The sequence below is a fragment of the Phyllobates terribilis genome, unplaced genomic scaffold (assembly GCF_046119375.1).
Source record: "Phyllobates terribilis strain yellow unplaced genomic scaffold, ASM4611937v1 Scaffold_11__3_contigs__length_659146591, whole genome shotgun sequence".
Classification (NCBI taxonomy): domain Eukaryota; kingdom Metazoa; phylum Chordata; class Amphibia; order Anura; family Dendrobatidae; genus Phyllobates; species Phyllobates terribilis.
This window is the reverse complement of record NW_027362771.1, coordinates 353,247,298-353,261,606: the sequence shown is the minus strand read 5'-3', so window position 1 is coordinate 353,261,606 and position 14,309 is coordinate 353,247,298.

The window sequence follows — 14,309 nt, the reverse complement described above, 5'->3', positions numbered from 1 at the left end:
AAACAGATCAAGCAACTGACAGAATCTATGAATGGAAGGCTGTTGAGTGTCATCATAAAGAAAGGTGGCTATATTGATCACTAATTTTTTTGGTTTTTGTTTTTGCATGTCAGAAATGTTTATTTCTAAATTTTGTGCACTGATATTGGTTTACCTGGTGAAAATAAACAAGTGAGATGGGATTATATTTGGTTTTTATTAAGTTGCCTAATAATTTGGCACAGTAATAGTTACCTGCACAAACAGATATCCTCCTAAGATAGCCAAATCTAAAAAAAAAAACACTCCAACTTCCAAAAATATTAAGCTTGGGTATTTGAGTCTTTTGGGTTGATAGAGAACATAGTTGTTGATCAATAATAAAAATAATCCTCTAAAATACAACTTGCCTAATAATTCTGCACACAGTGTATTTATCATTAAAACACATTGGCATATTTTTAAAAGTACTGGACAACCCCTTTAATGTAAAGAGGCATGACTGGAATAAAAAAGTTTTTTTACTACCTAGAAAAATATTTTGATTTGAGAGTCCTCAGTGGTTGATACCTTTCAATGGCTAACTGAAAAGGTGTTAACAAATTGCAAGTTTTCGAGACTACTTCAGCCTCTTCATCAAGTGTAGTATAACATGAAATGTGAAATCGGAAGAATCACATATTTATACACAATAGGACACAGAAATAATGCAATAGATAAGACATGTGAAGTAAAGCAGAACCTTGAGTATAGGAGAGGGGATAAATAGCTGTGGCCGTTAATATTAGAGCAGTTCATAGATAAGGACTGTAAAAGTTTTATTGTTCGGTGATAGAGGTCTGGTCGAGTTTTGTGATGACCCCACAGGTCTGAACTGCACATTCCTTAGTTGATGTAGAATGACATAAATCCATGCGACACATTCATTCCAGCATTGAGTGTGTTGAAGGATGCAATAAGTTTATATTCTCAGATTCTTCTATCTCTCTGAGATTTGAAATTATCTTTTAATACCAGTAATTTCATGTCCGTGTGTGTTGTGCTCAGGGAGACAAAAAAGTTTTGCCACAGGTAGATCTATTCTTTTTTCTTTTATTGTGTGGCGATGATGATTCACCCTTGTCCTAAGTTTTTGCCCTGTCTCCCCAACATACAGACCTCCAGCTGGACATTTGGTACATATAATTAAATACACTACATTAGATGTGATGCAGCTGAAAGTACCTGGGATCTTATAATCCTGATGTGAATTGAGAATCTTTATCTTGTCTGTGGTCATTATAAATGGACAGGTTTTACATTTCTTCTGGCTGCAAGGAAAGGTACCTGTAGCTGGTGGAGATGACAGGGAGCTTCTGACAATGATGCTTCTTAAATTTGGGGGCAACCTGAAACACAGAAGTGGGGGGACTGGAAATATGGATTGTAATCGGGCATCTTTTTGTAGTAAAGGCTGTAGTTTCTGTGCAGCTCTCCTTAGCGCCTCCAGATTTGGATTGTAGGTAACTACTAGAGGCACCCGGTTGCTTTCTTGTTTAGCTTTGTAATGTAGGAGATGATTCCTTGATATTCTGGTGGCTCTTATCTGATTCTCAATTTTTCTTGGATGGTAGCCCTGATTCAAAAAGGTCTTTCTGAGGCCACCTGTTAGAACTCTCCTGTTAGTTTTTTTCTATTTTGGTCACGTGACCTGCTGCCTATTTTTTCCAGCTCCGCCCTTCTGGCTTTGCTGGACTTCAGTGTTATTTGACTCTCTATCTAGCCAGGTGCTTTTGTACCTATCTCTCTAGTTCGTTTGGTCCTTTGGACCTTTAAGTACTTTTTGTCTGTTTGTCTTTTTGCTCCGCTACAACTTTTGCTAGGAGGTGTCCAATTTTGTCCCAGTCCTTAGTTCTTTTAGGGACCCCTCCCTTTATTCTATAGGTCTGCGTTCAGACTAGCTGAAGACGAAGGCGGGTCTGTTCACAAGGAACAAGCCGCCCGCTGCAACGTAGGGAATCAGCTTAGTCTTATTGTAGGGACAGATTCCCTTTCTTTCCTTAGTTCTTGTAGCAGATCACAACAGTAAGTCCAGCCCAAACTAAACTTGGAAAGAAATCCGGGGATCAGTATGGTGTCTGTTCAAGAGTTGGCTCAACGCCTGCAGGGATTGTCTCTAGAGGTGGCCGAGCTCCAACAACACGTGAGTAGCTGTCCTGGAGCGCATTTTGTGGAACCAAAGGTAGGACTGCCTGATATTTTTGATGGTAAACAACAAGATTTTTTTTCCTTTAAAAATGCTTGTTTATTATATTTTTGTTTGAGACCCAGGTCCTCTGGGAATGAATCACAGCGCATTGGGTTTATCATGTCACTTTTGCGCAAGGAACCACAGGGGTGGGCCTTTTCTCTCCAACCTAATGATCCGTGTTTTAGATCAGTGGAGGATTTTTTTTCTGCTATGGGGTTATTGTATGACGATCCTGATCGAGTCTCATCTGCTGAGACAGAACTGAGACGTTTGAAGCAGGGGTCAGGTGATTTTGAAAATTATTGTACACACTTCAGAAGGTGGTCTTCAGAAGTGAAATGGAATGATTCAGCGTTAAAATGTTCGTTTCTTGCCGGTCTAAGTGAAAGGGTTAAAGATCTGCTGATTGCATTTCCTGCACCTGTGACCTTGCAAGAGGCCATGCAATTAGCTATACGTGTGGACAGGAGACTGCGTGCCAGGGTTATTGATGAGAAAATTCCTGCAATGGCAGCTCCTAGTCCTCAGAGGGTCTACTCGGATGGCAGAGAACCGATGGAGGTTGGGGCGATGTCACTCCGCTCTCAGGAAAAAGACCGCAGGTTTTCCAAGGGATTGTGTTTTTACTGTGGTAAATCTGACCACTTAATTAAGAACTGTGAGCTTCGTTTAAGCAAAGAAAAAAAAAGGTCAGTTACGCCCATATTGCTTGTTTGAATTCTAAGGGAGTATTTCTTTCAGGGAGTACCTTATTGCAGGAAGATTTGATTGAATTTCAGGTATTTGTGGATTGTGGTTCAACACTTAATGTGATTGATAAGGGGTTATTGGAAAAACTTAAATTGGAATCCAAACCTTTGCCATCACCTATTTCTGTGATTGCTATTGACAACACTCCTTTGAAATGTATTACTCACAAGGTTGCTGAATTTCCCCTCACTATCAATGGTATTCACCAGGAAAATTTGGATTTGGTGGTATTAAATAATTTACCTTCTCCAGTAGTTTTAGGTTTGCCTTGGTTAAAACTGCACAATCCTTTACTGGACTGGTCTACTAATGAGATTAAGTCATGGAGTCCTAAGTGCTATGATAAGTGTTGTAACGGTCGCATTGCGGCGGTGGAAAAAGGGGAATTACCTGTACCTATTCAGGATTTTTGTAAGGATTTTTCAGAGAGGAGTCGCAAGTTTTACCTCCTCATAGGGACTAAGATTTCACCATTGAGTTTGTTTCTGGAGCTACTCTTCCCAAGAGTCGCTTATTTAATCTGACTATCCCTGAGAGAAAGGCCTTGGAGGAATACATACAGACGAGCTTGGCTGCTGGTCACAATAGACCTTCTAAGTCACCTGTCGCTGTTGGATTTTTTTTTTGTAAAAAAAAAAGGATGGCAGTTTACGTCCATGTCTGGACTGTCGCAAAATTAATAAAATTACCGTACGCAATTCCTACCCATTGCCATTAATTCCTGACTTGTTTAACCAGTTAGTGGGGGCCAAGTGGTTCTCTAAAATTGATCTCCGGGGGGCATACAATTTGTTACGCATAAAGGAGGGTGATGAATGGAAAACTGCTTTTAACACTCCGGTAGGTCATTTTGAGAATCTGGTGATGCCTTTTGGTCTTACCAATGCACCCGCGTTTTTTCAGAACCTTATTAATGACATCCTGAGACCTTTGATTGGTAAGAATGTGGTTGTGTATTTGGATGACATTTTGATTTATTCGCCAGATCTGGAGTCTCATTGGCAGAGCGTACGTGAGGTATTGCAGTTATTAAGTGACAATTCACTTTTTGCTAAGCTGGAGAAATGTGAGTTCGCTGTGCAGAGAATTAGTTTTTTGGGCTACATTATCTCCAGCGAGGGCTTTGAGATGGACCCGGTGAAGGTTCAGGCTGTGCAGGAATGGCCTAGGCCTATTGGTTTGAAATCGATACAGAGATTTTTGGGTTTCGCCAATTATTACAGAAAATTCATTAAGAATTTTTCTATAATTGTTAAGCCGCTGACCGATCTCACCAGGAAAGGTGCGAATACTGTACAGTGGACTACTGAGGCCATTGAAGCTTTTGTGTATCTCAAGGAGAGGTTCAGTTCTGCCCCTATCCTTATGCAGCCTGATGAAACCAAGCCTTTTTTGGTCGAGGTTGATGCTTCTTCGGTGGGGGTCTGTGCGGTTTTGTCTCAGAAGAACAAGGCTGTAGTACATCCCTATGCTTTTTTTCAAAAAAATTTTCAGAAACCGAACTTAATTACGATGTTGGTAATCGGGAATTGCTGGCTATTAAACTCGCGTTTGAACATTGCCGGCATTTCTTGGAAGGTGCTAAATTTCCGGTTCAGGTTTTCACTGATCATAAAGAATTGATTTATCTGCATGCTGCCAAGCGCTTGAATGCCCGTCAAGCTAGGTGGGCACTTTTTTTTTCTCGGTTTAATTTTTCTGTTACTTACATCCCTGGTACCAAGAATGTTAAAGCCGATGCTTTATCTCGCAGTTTTTCTCCCATGGTTGGTACCGAGGAGGAGGAGAGCATTTTACAGGAAGGAGTTGTGGTAGCAGCATTGGACTCCGTTTTGGAAGATGGGATTCTGAAAGCCCAGGAGGATGCCCCATCTAACACTCCCCATGGAGGTTGTTTGTGCCTAGAACCTTTAGGAAAGATTTGTTTGTGGAATATGATGAGTCTCGGTTGGCAGGTCATCCAGGAATTTCTGAGACTAAGAGACTTATAAGTCGCAGTTTTTAGTGGCCTGGGTGGCAGAAGGAAGTCATCAAGTGGGTGCGTCAATGTACGGTGTGTGCTAGGTCAAAGGCTTCGCATACCCCTGCTGCGGGGTTGCTTTGCCCTCTGGAGGTTCCTAGTGCGCCTTGGACGCATCTGGCAATGGATTTTATTACTGACCTTCCTGTGTCCAAGGGTTTCACTGTCATCTGGGTGGTCGTGGACCATTTTAGCAAGATGTGTCATTTGGTTCCTTTCATTAAACTACCCTGCGCTAAGACACTCGCTAAGGTGTTTGTTAAGGAAATTGTCAGACTACATGGCGTTCCCACCGACATTGTTTCTGATAGGGGACCTCAGTTTGTGGCTCGCTTTTGGCGTGCTTTTTGTGACAGGTTGGGAGTCCATTTGTCATTTTCATCTGGGTATCATCCTGAGTCTAATGGACAGACAGAAAGAAAGAACCAGGATGTTGAACAGGTTTTGCGTTGTTTTGTGGCAGACAATCAAGAGGTGTGGTCTGAGTTTCTGCCACTTGCTGAATTTGCTCTTAACAACCATACGTCCTCTTCTGCTGGGTGTTCTCCTTTTTTTTGTTGTACTGGTAGACATCCGTCGTTTGGTTCGTTCTCCAAGTTGGTGTCTGCTGTGCCGGAGGAGGGGAATTTTTCCGGTGATTTGGAGAGAGTTTGGACTGACGTACGTTGTAACCTTCAAGAGGCTAACAAAAAGTCCAAGAAGTATTTTAACAGGAAACGTAAAGACGTTTTGTTTACGGTGGGTGACATGGTTTGGTTGTCCTCAAAGAATCTGCGGTTGAGGATTCCCTCTAAAAAATTGGGTCCGAAGTTTGTGGGGCCATTTAAGGTGCTTCAGGTGGTTAATCAGTCTGCTGTTAGGTTGGAGGTCCCCACCTCCTGGAAGATTAATCCTGTGTTTCATGTTTCCTTGTTAAAAAAGGCTGATGTATCGGATAGGGATGCTGCTGTCACAGTTCCTCCGGTGGTGGAAGACGGCGAATATGAAATTTCTCGTATCCTGAATTCCAGAAGACATAGAGGGAGATTGCAGTATCTCGTCGCTTGGAAAGGTTTCGGTCCTGAGGATAACTCCTGGGTAAGGGCGGATGATGTCTCTGCCCCTAGACTTGTCAGAGCGTTCCACAGGAGGTTTCCTGATAGGCCTGGGCCTGGAGGATCCGGAGGATCCTCATAGAAGAGGGGGTACTGTTAGAACTCTCCTGTTACTTTTTTTTCTATTTTTTCCACCTCCACCCTTCTGGCTTTGCTGGACTTCAGTGTTATTTGACTCTCTATCTAGCCAGGTGCTTTTGTACCTATCTCTCTAGTTCGTTTGGTCCTTTGGACCTCTAAGTACTTTTTGTCTGTTTGTCTTTTTGCTCCGCTACAACTTCTGCTAGGAGGTGTCCAATTTTGTCCCAGTCCTTAGTTCTTTTAGGAACCCCTCCCTTTATTCTATAGGTCTGCATTCAGACTAGCTGAGGACGAAGGCAGGTCTGTTCACAAGGAACAGGTCGCCCGCTGCAACGTAGGGAATCAGCTTAGTCTTATTGTAGGGACAGATTCCCTTTCTTTCCTTAGTTCTTGTAGCATATCACAACACCACCAAGGTGTTTGTCTCTATCCATAGGGTTAGAACATATCCGATTGTATCTGATGGCTTGGCTGTAGACAATAGAGTTTTTTATGTGTTTTGGGTGGAAACTGTCCCATTTAAGGTATGTTGGACTGTCGATTGGCTTCCAGTACAGAGATGTCTCTATTTCATTGTTCTGTAGCTTAATGATGGTGTCAAAAAAGTTAATTTCAGTACAGGAGTAGTAGAGTTGATGGTAGGATGAAATTGATTAAAGTGTTCATGGAACGTCTTCAGCTGTTGCTCAGGCTTCGTCCAGATGATTAAAATATCGTCAATGTAGCGATAGTAGGCCAGAGGCCTTATGGGACATGAGGACAAAAAGTCACTTTCAAGCTTGGCCTTAAAAATATTTGCATACTGTGGAACCATTTTACTTCCCATCGCTGTACCTGTCTCCTGTAGATATATATTTTTATCAAATTCAAAGTAATTGTGGGTGAGAATGAATTTTGTAAGTTTCACCACAGAATCAGCATCAAACCCTGTATTTTCCATGAAGATTTCGCAGGTATGTAATCCATCCTGGTGTGGGATATTAGAGTACAGAGATTTCACATCCATGGTGGCCATGATGGTTCCTTCTGGTAGAGGACCTATTGCTGCTAGTTTATTCAGTAAGTCCGTCGTGTCCTGAATGTAGCTGGGTGTATTCTTTACCAGTGGTTTAAGAACACATTCTACCCATCCAGAAACTTGCTCAGTAAGGGTGCAAACACATAAAATAATTGGTCTTCCCGGATTTCCAGATTTGTGGATTTTGGGAAGCATATAAAATGTCCCTATTCTTGGACTCTCTGGTATCAGGTTATCGGCTCTTATGGAGTCATCAGGCAGACAACATACCAACTTGTTTAGATCCTTGTAATAGTCCTGTGTGCAGTCAGACTCCAATTTTTTGTAGTAGCGTATGTCCATCAGTTGTCTGCTTGCTTCCTTAATGTAGTCTGATATGTTCATCATCACTATTGCACCACCCTTGTCAGCAGGTTTAATGATGATTTCTTTGTTGGTTTTCAACGATTGTATGGCCTTTCTCTCCTGGGCACTGATATTGGATGCTTGTCTCCTGTTTGTGTTTAGGATGGTGGATTTTATAATATGTCTGAAGGAGTCTATATATGTATCCAAATGAGAGTTGCGTCCAGGTGGAGGTGTCCAATCTGACCTCTTCTTAGTTGTCAATAAATTTTTACTACCTAAACTTCTGAATAGGCTGCTATAGCTGTCAGGCTCTTAAGGCCGTGTTTTGGCTATGAACTGCCATGCCAAACATCAGGACCACACAATCAAGATCTTAGGCTGCCTATGGGGTTAAAGAGGGAGCCCCCACACTCTGTTAACTATTTATATTGTGTAGTCACTATTGACAGCAGTATCTAAGGGGTTAATAGTCGGTGCCAACACTGATTATGGCTGATGCTGCAAGTTGTCATATAGTGGGAATAGGCATAATGAAATACAAATAATTAGATTATCATAGATCATTCATGCGTGTAAAGAAATCTAGAACACTCCTAAATGAATATTTGAAAAGAGGAGGAGCAAAGGGAGTATGTATAAAATATAAATGTTTATTAAATGCTAGTTAAAAAGATTCAATCTTACAAATAACCAAGACAGGCAAAATAGCAACAAGCAAAGATCCTGGGGTAGGGAAAACACATGCAACATGCAAGTATAGAAAGTATTATATTATGACTGATACATACGTGGTAAAAATTGTTGGTACCCCTCGTTTAATGAAAGAAAAACCCACAATGGTCACAGAAATAACTTGAATCTGACAAAAGTAATAATAAATTAAAAGTCTATGAAAATAAACAAATGAAAGTCAGACATTGTTTTTCAACCCTACTTCCACAAAATTTTTTAAAAATTGAAATAGGCTTGGATAGAAATGATGGTATTCTTAACTTAATATTTTGTTGAACAACCTTTTGAGGCAATCACTGCAATCAAACGATTCCTGTAACTGTCAATGAGACTTCTGCACCTCTCAACAGGTTTTTTGGACCACTCCTCATGAGCAAACTGCTCCAATTGTCTCGTGTTTGAATGTGGCCTTTTCCAGACGGCATGTTTCAGCTTTTTCCAAAGATGCTCAATAGAATTTAGGTCAAGGCTCATAGAAGGCCACTTCAGAATAGTCCAATGTTTTCCTCTTAGCCATTCTTGGGTGTTTTTAGCTGTGTGTTTTGGGTCATTATCCTGTTGCAAGACCCATGACCTGTGACTGAGACCAAGCTTTCTGACACTGGGCAGCACATTTCTCTCTAGAATCCTTTGATAGTCTTGAGATTTCAATGTACCCTGCACAGATTCAAGACACCCTGTACCAGATGCAGCAAAGCAGCCCCAGAACATAACAGATTCCACTCCATGTTTCACAGTAGGGACAGTGTTCTTTTCTTGATATGCTTCATTTTTCCATCTGTGAACATAGAGCTGATGTGCCTTGCCAAAAACTTCCATTTTTGTCTCATCTGTCCACAGGACTTTCTCCCAGAAGCTTTGCGGCTTGTCAACATGTAGTTTGGCAAATTTCAGTCTGGCTTTTTTATGCTGTTTTTTTTCAACAATGGTGTTCTCTTTGGTCGTCTCCCATGGAGTCCACTTTAGATCAAACAACGACGGATGGTGCGATCTGACACTGATGTTCCTTGAGCTTGAAATTCACCTTTAATCTCTTTAGAAGTTTTCCTGGACTCTTTTGATACCATTCGTATCATCCGTCTGTGATTTTTTCATCAATTTTCCTCCTGCGGCCACATCCAGGAAGGTTAGCTATAGTCCCATGGATCTTAAATTTCTGAATAATATATGCAACTGTAGTCACAGGAACATCAAGCTGCTTGGAGATGGTCTTATAACCTTTACCTTTAACATGCTTGTCTATAATTTTCTTTCTAATCTCCTGAGACAACTATTTCCTTTGCTTCCTCTGGTCCATGTTGAGTGAGGTACACACCATGTCACCAAACAGCACAGTGAGTATCTATAGCCCTATATACAGGCCCGCTGACTGATTACAAGATTGTAGACAACTGTGATGTTAAATCAAGTTGTGTCCACTAATTAGCATGTCCCCTTTGTCACATTATTTTCAGGGGTACCATCATTTCTGTTCAGGCCTATTTCATGAGTTTAATTTTTTTTTTAAAAATTGTGGAAGCAGGGATGAAAAGCAATGTCTGACTTTCATTTGTTCATTTTCATAGATTTTTAAATTATTACTTTTGTCAGATTCAAGTTATTTCTGTGACCATTGTGGGTTTTTCTTTCATTAAATGAGGGGTACCAACAATTCTGACCACGTGTGTAGGTAGAACCTTGACATGTATACAATCAATCCTATGTCACATACGTATGTATCAATGAAAGTATGTAGAAAAACACTATTGAATATTTCAATAAAAGAAACTTTACCCATGTGGCAGGTGAAGCCCCCCCCCCCGGGGAATGCTTAAGCAGAAAGTGCAGAGCCCCTACAAGCATTTCGCATGTTAAACACACGCTTTCTCAAGGGTAAGTAGAGGAATCCCATCTGTAGGACCTTTTCTACCATGTGATTTCATCACATGGTCCTATCTCACCAACAAGAGCGGGTGGGCGGCGCATGCATAAATCACTGCACTCATAGAACGTCCGCCCCCAGCTGTCAAGCTGAATCCAAGCATACCAGGAGGCACAATGACTTCCAGCATGCCCAGACCAGCATAAAGACGCCAGGGCACCGCGCGCTCACGAAGCAAAGAGGGCACGCGCTCACCAGTGGTGAGTATAGGTAGAGATTAAAATGAAATGAGACTAATCTCCAAAGGGCCACCATCATAAGAGGAATGCAGAACAGTGGAAGGAAATAGAAAAAAGAAAGAAGACAAAATGCATTGTGTGCTTACATTATGTATTCAATACATACAATAAATATGCCATAAATCCAGTAAACATACAAAAATCATCATCATCATTATATAATTAATAAAATTACATTTTGACTAGACAAAAGTACAAGAAAATTATTTTGTGTCGATCCTTCACTCAAGCTGATCATTCCTAGAACTGTATGAAGGTATGCATAGACACTGTAAGCATCTGCAGATATTATCCACTGCCTCAGATTGCCTGAAGAATGTGCATGGAATCAGTCTCATGTAAAAGAGAACCAGAAACTGCAGATGGATTCACAAAAGAAAATTATATTGGCATAAAATTAAAAATAAAAGGAAAATTAAAAAACAAGACACAAACTGCTTAGTGACCGTGGTGGCAAATGTCAATAAAGTCATAAATAATAAAAAGGACGAGAAGCTGAGTGCTTCATTAAGACCACATGAAACTAGGGTCCCCACAGTGACCATCCATTTTGTCTCGCACTGCGCTAAACGTTTCCCTATATCTCCTCCACGTATGCCAGCATGGATGAGGTCAATCCCCCTCACCTTGAAGGACTTGGGGCTACATTCATGATGCATCTTAAAATGTCGGGGGATAGTTTTTAATTGGGTAATATCAGCCGCTGTCCTGGCTATAGCAATGTCCCTCACATGTTCCCCCATGCGTACCCGCAATTCTTGGGTTTTAAGTCCGATGTAAATCTTTGAACATCCGCAGGTAGCATAATAAACTACATTTGTACTAGTAAAAGTGATATGATGTTTAATTGTAAATTGGCGGAGTCTATCGGCCAACGTGAAGGAAGAACTGCGAAAGACATTGCTGCAGGCGAGACAGCGGCCGCATGGAAAAAATCCCAAATTAGGACCCCTATTTCCAAACAAATTTGCCACCGGTGGTGTATAGTGCCTTTTAACTAACAAATCTTTTAAATTTCTACAACGTCTAGATGTCATTAGAGGGGCGATTGGTAGACCTGATTGCAAAGACGATTCTGTCTTAAGAATAGGCCAGTGTTTCTCTATAATAGTTCTCATATTATGCCATTCATGATTGTAAGTAGAGATGAATCAAATTCTCCCATCGCACCTCTGTCATTTAGAAGAAGTGTAAAGAAGTGAGTTCTGTGAGGTATTCTTGGCCCGTCTATAGCCCGCCTTGATGCATCTCAGACTGTAGCCCCTATCACATAGCGAGATCTAAAGTCCCTCACCTGTATATCGAACTTAGCCTTGGATGAACAAATCCGCCTCATCCTGAGGAACTAACCAACTGGGACAGCACGAATAGTCGCCGCACTGTGTGGATGACGCAGGTAACAAGGCTTTAACAGAGGTGGACTTCCTGAACACATCTGTCTGCATAAATGCATCATCATCTACTTCCAACTTAATGTCCAGGAAGTCCAACCTCTTCTTATCCGCCCTGTATGTGAGTTTGATATTAATTGAATTTTTATTTAAACGACCCATGAACCGCTCAAGCTGCTCCACCGTCCCTTTCCAAAGAAAAAATAAATCATGCATATATCTGTACCAGCACTGGATGGGTTCCATGGCAAGTGCGCCCTCACCGCAAAAAAAAGTCCTCTCCCAAAAACCAAGGAAGAGGTTAGCGTATGAAGGCGCACATGCCGCTCCCATTGCAGTGCCGCGCATCTGTAAATAAAATATATTTTTGAAAACCAAAAAGTTAAGAGTAAGGAAGGAATGGTGAGGGGGATTGACCTCATCCATGCTGGCATATGGGGAGGAGATATAGGGAAACTTTTGGAGCAGTGCGAGACCAAATGGATTGTCACCCTGGGGACCCCATTAAGACCCTGTGATCTTAATGAAGCACTCAGCTTCTCGTCCTTTTTATAATTTATGACTTTATTGACACTTGCCACCACTGTCACTAAGCAGTTTGTGTCTTGTTTTTAATTTTCCTATTATTTTTAATTTTATGCTAATATAATTTTCTTTTGTGAATCCATCTGCAGTTTCTGGTTCCCTTTTACATGAGACTGATTCCATGCACATTCTTCCGGCAATCTGAGGCAGTGGATAATATCTGCAGATGCTTACAGTGTTTATGCATACCTTCATACTGTTCTAGGAATGATCAGCTTGAGTGAAGGATCGACACTAAATAATTTTCTTGTACTTTTGTCTAGTCAAAATGTAATATTTTTAATTATATAATGATGATGATGATTTTTGTATGTTTACTGCATTTATGGCATATTTATTGTATGTATTGCATACATAATGTAAACACACAAGGCATTTTGTCTTCTTTCTTTTTTCTATTTCCTCCACTCTTCTGCATTCCTCTTACGATGGTGGCCCTTTGGAGATTAAAATGAAATGAGACTAATCTCTACATGTCATGGTTCCACCTATCAGTTATAATATAATACCTTCTATACTTGAATGTTGCATTCCCTACCCCAGTTTATATTTTATACACACTTCCTTTGCTCCTCCTCTTTTCAAGTTGTCATATAGTGTACAGCTGACAGCTACAGGATAGTCACCTGTCGAGGGATGCTAGTCTCTTATATTGCAGGTCAGTAAAAAGAAATATTGGCGATCACTAAGGGGTATAATATCAGCCCATAGTAGTACCAGATCTCAACGTTGCTGGCTTTTGAGTCAAAGTGGAGGTCTGTAGCCATAACTGTTCCAGTTATAAACGTGTCTGGGATGGTAATCATGGGCAAGGGACTCCGTTTCCATGCCCCGGCAAGTTACAGAAAAATGGGGATCAACTCCGGCGTGTGTGTGATGCTGTTGTTACCGTGGACACTTCACACTCCTCTGGCCCTCTACCCATTGCATGTCCGTGATTCCTCACTACCCCAAGAATGGACAACAGTCCATAAAATCAAACTCTTCTTTACTCACAGTTGTAGAAACACACAGCAGAAAACAGGAATTGTTTGACATTGTTCTTTAAGTGACATAACAGTGGCATGTCTCCAGCCTTCATATTTAGCTGCACAGTTGGTGAAACTTTTCACAAACAGAGATAGGGACTTTCAATCTTACAAGCTAGCAGTGACACTCTAGCTGTACCTTCCTGTGTTCTCTATCTTCAGTCCACTTTTCAGGAACCACATAAATGACGCACCTGTGGCTACCTCTTTTACTGTATGTGCCCCCAGCCTCGCTGACTTGTCTCTTCTCTGACCCACAGCTCTCAAGACTTGGCTGACACTTCCCATTCCCAGAAGCCTGTAGGGCAAAGCTGCTGTTACGATACTGGTGTAGTACTGCTGGAAACCAGTGGTCAAAGGAGCACGAGTAGGAACAGCAAGCGGTAGTAGAAGTTCTTGGGGTTAGCAAAGGAGTTGTAGGAAACAATCCGTAGATAGGTGAGAACAGTTTGGGTAAGAATGTTCAGGAGCTATAGACTGCAACTAGACTAACAGCTAGACAAAATACTCAAGCAATGAGAGAGGGAACCAAGTGGTTTTAAGTAGGCCCAAACAGGAAACAAGATTGATCCCACAGGTTCCAAATCTGCCATCTTAGTAAAGGGCAATTGCCGAACACAACAGCAGCTTCCAGTGGTAAGGATTGGGATTGCAGCACATTGCAACAAATGGAGTTCTTCAAGTTGTTCCCTTTTCTTGCTTCCACTGTTGTCTCTGCTGTTTTCTTCTCTCACACACAAACACTCCGGTACAGTTTTCTTGGACCAGAGAGCGTCCTCACTTTTCTCCTTTTCTAAACTACTCTCTATTCTTCTCTTAACTGACTGAACTTCCTACAAAATCTCTAACTACCCAGCGATTCCCAATGCTCCTCCCCACTATGGTCCAGCCTT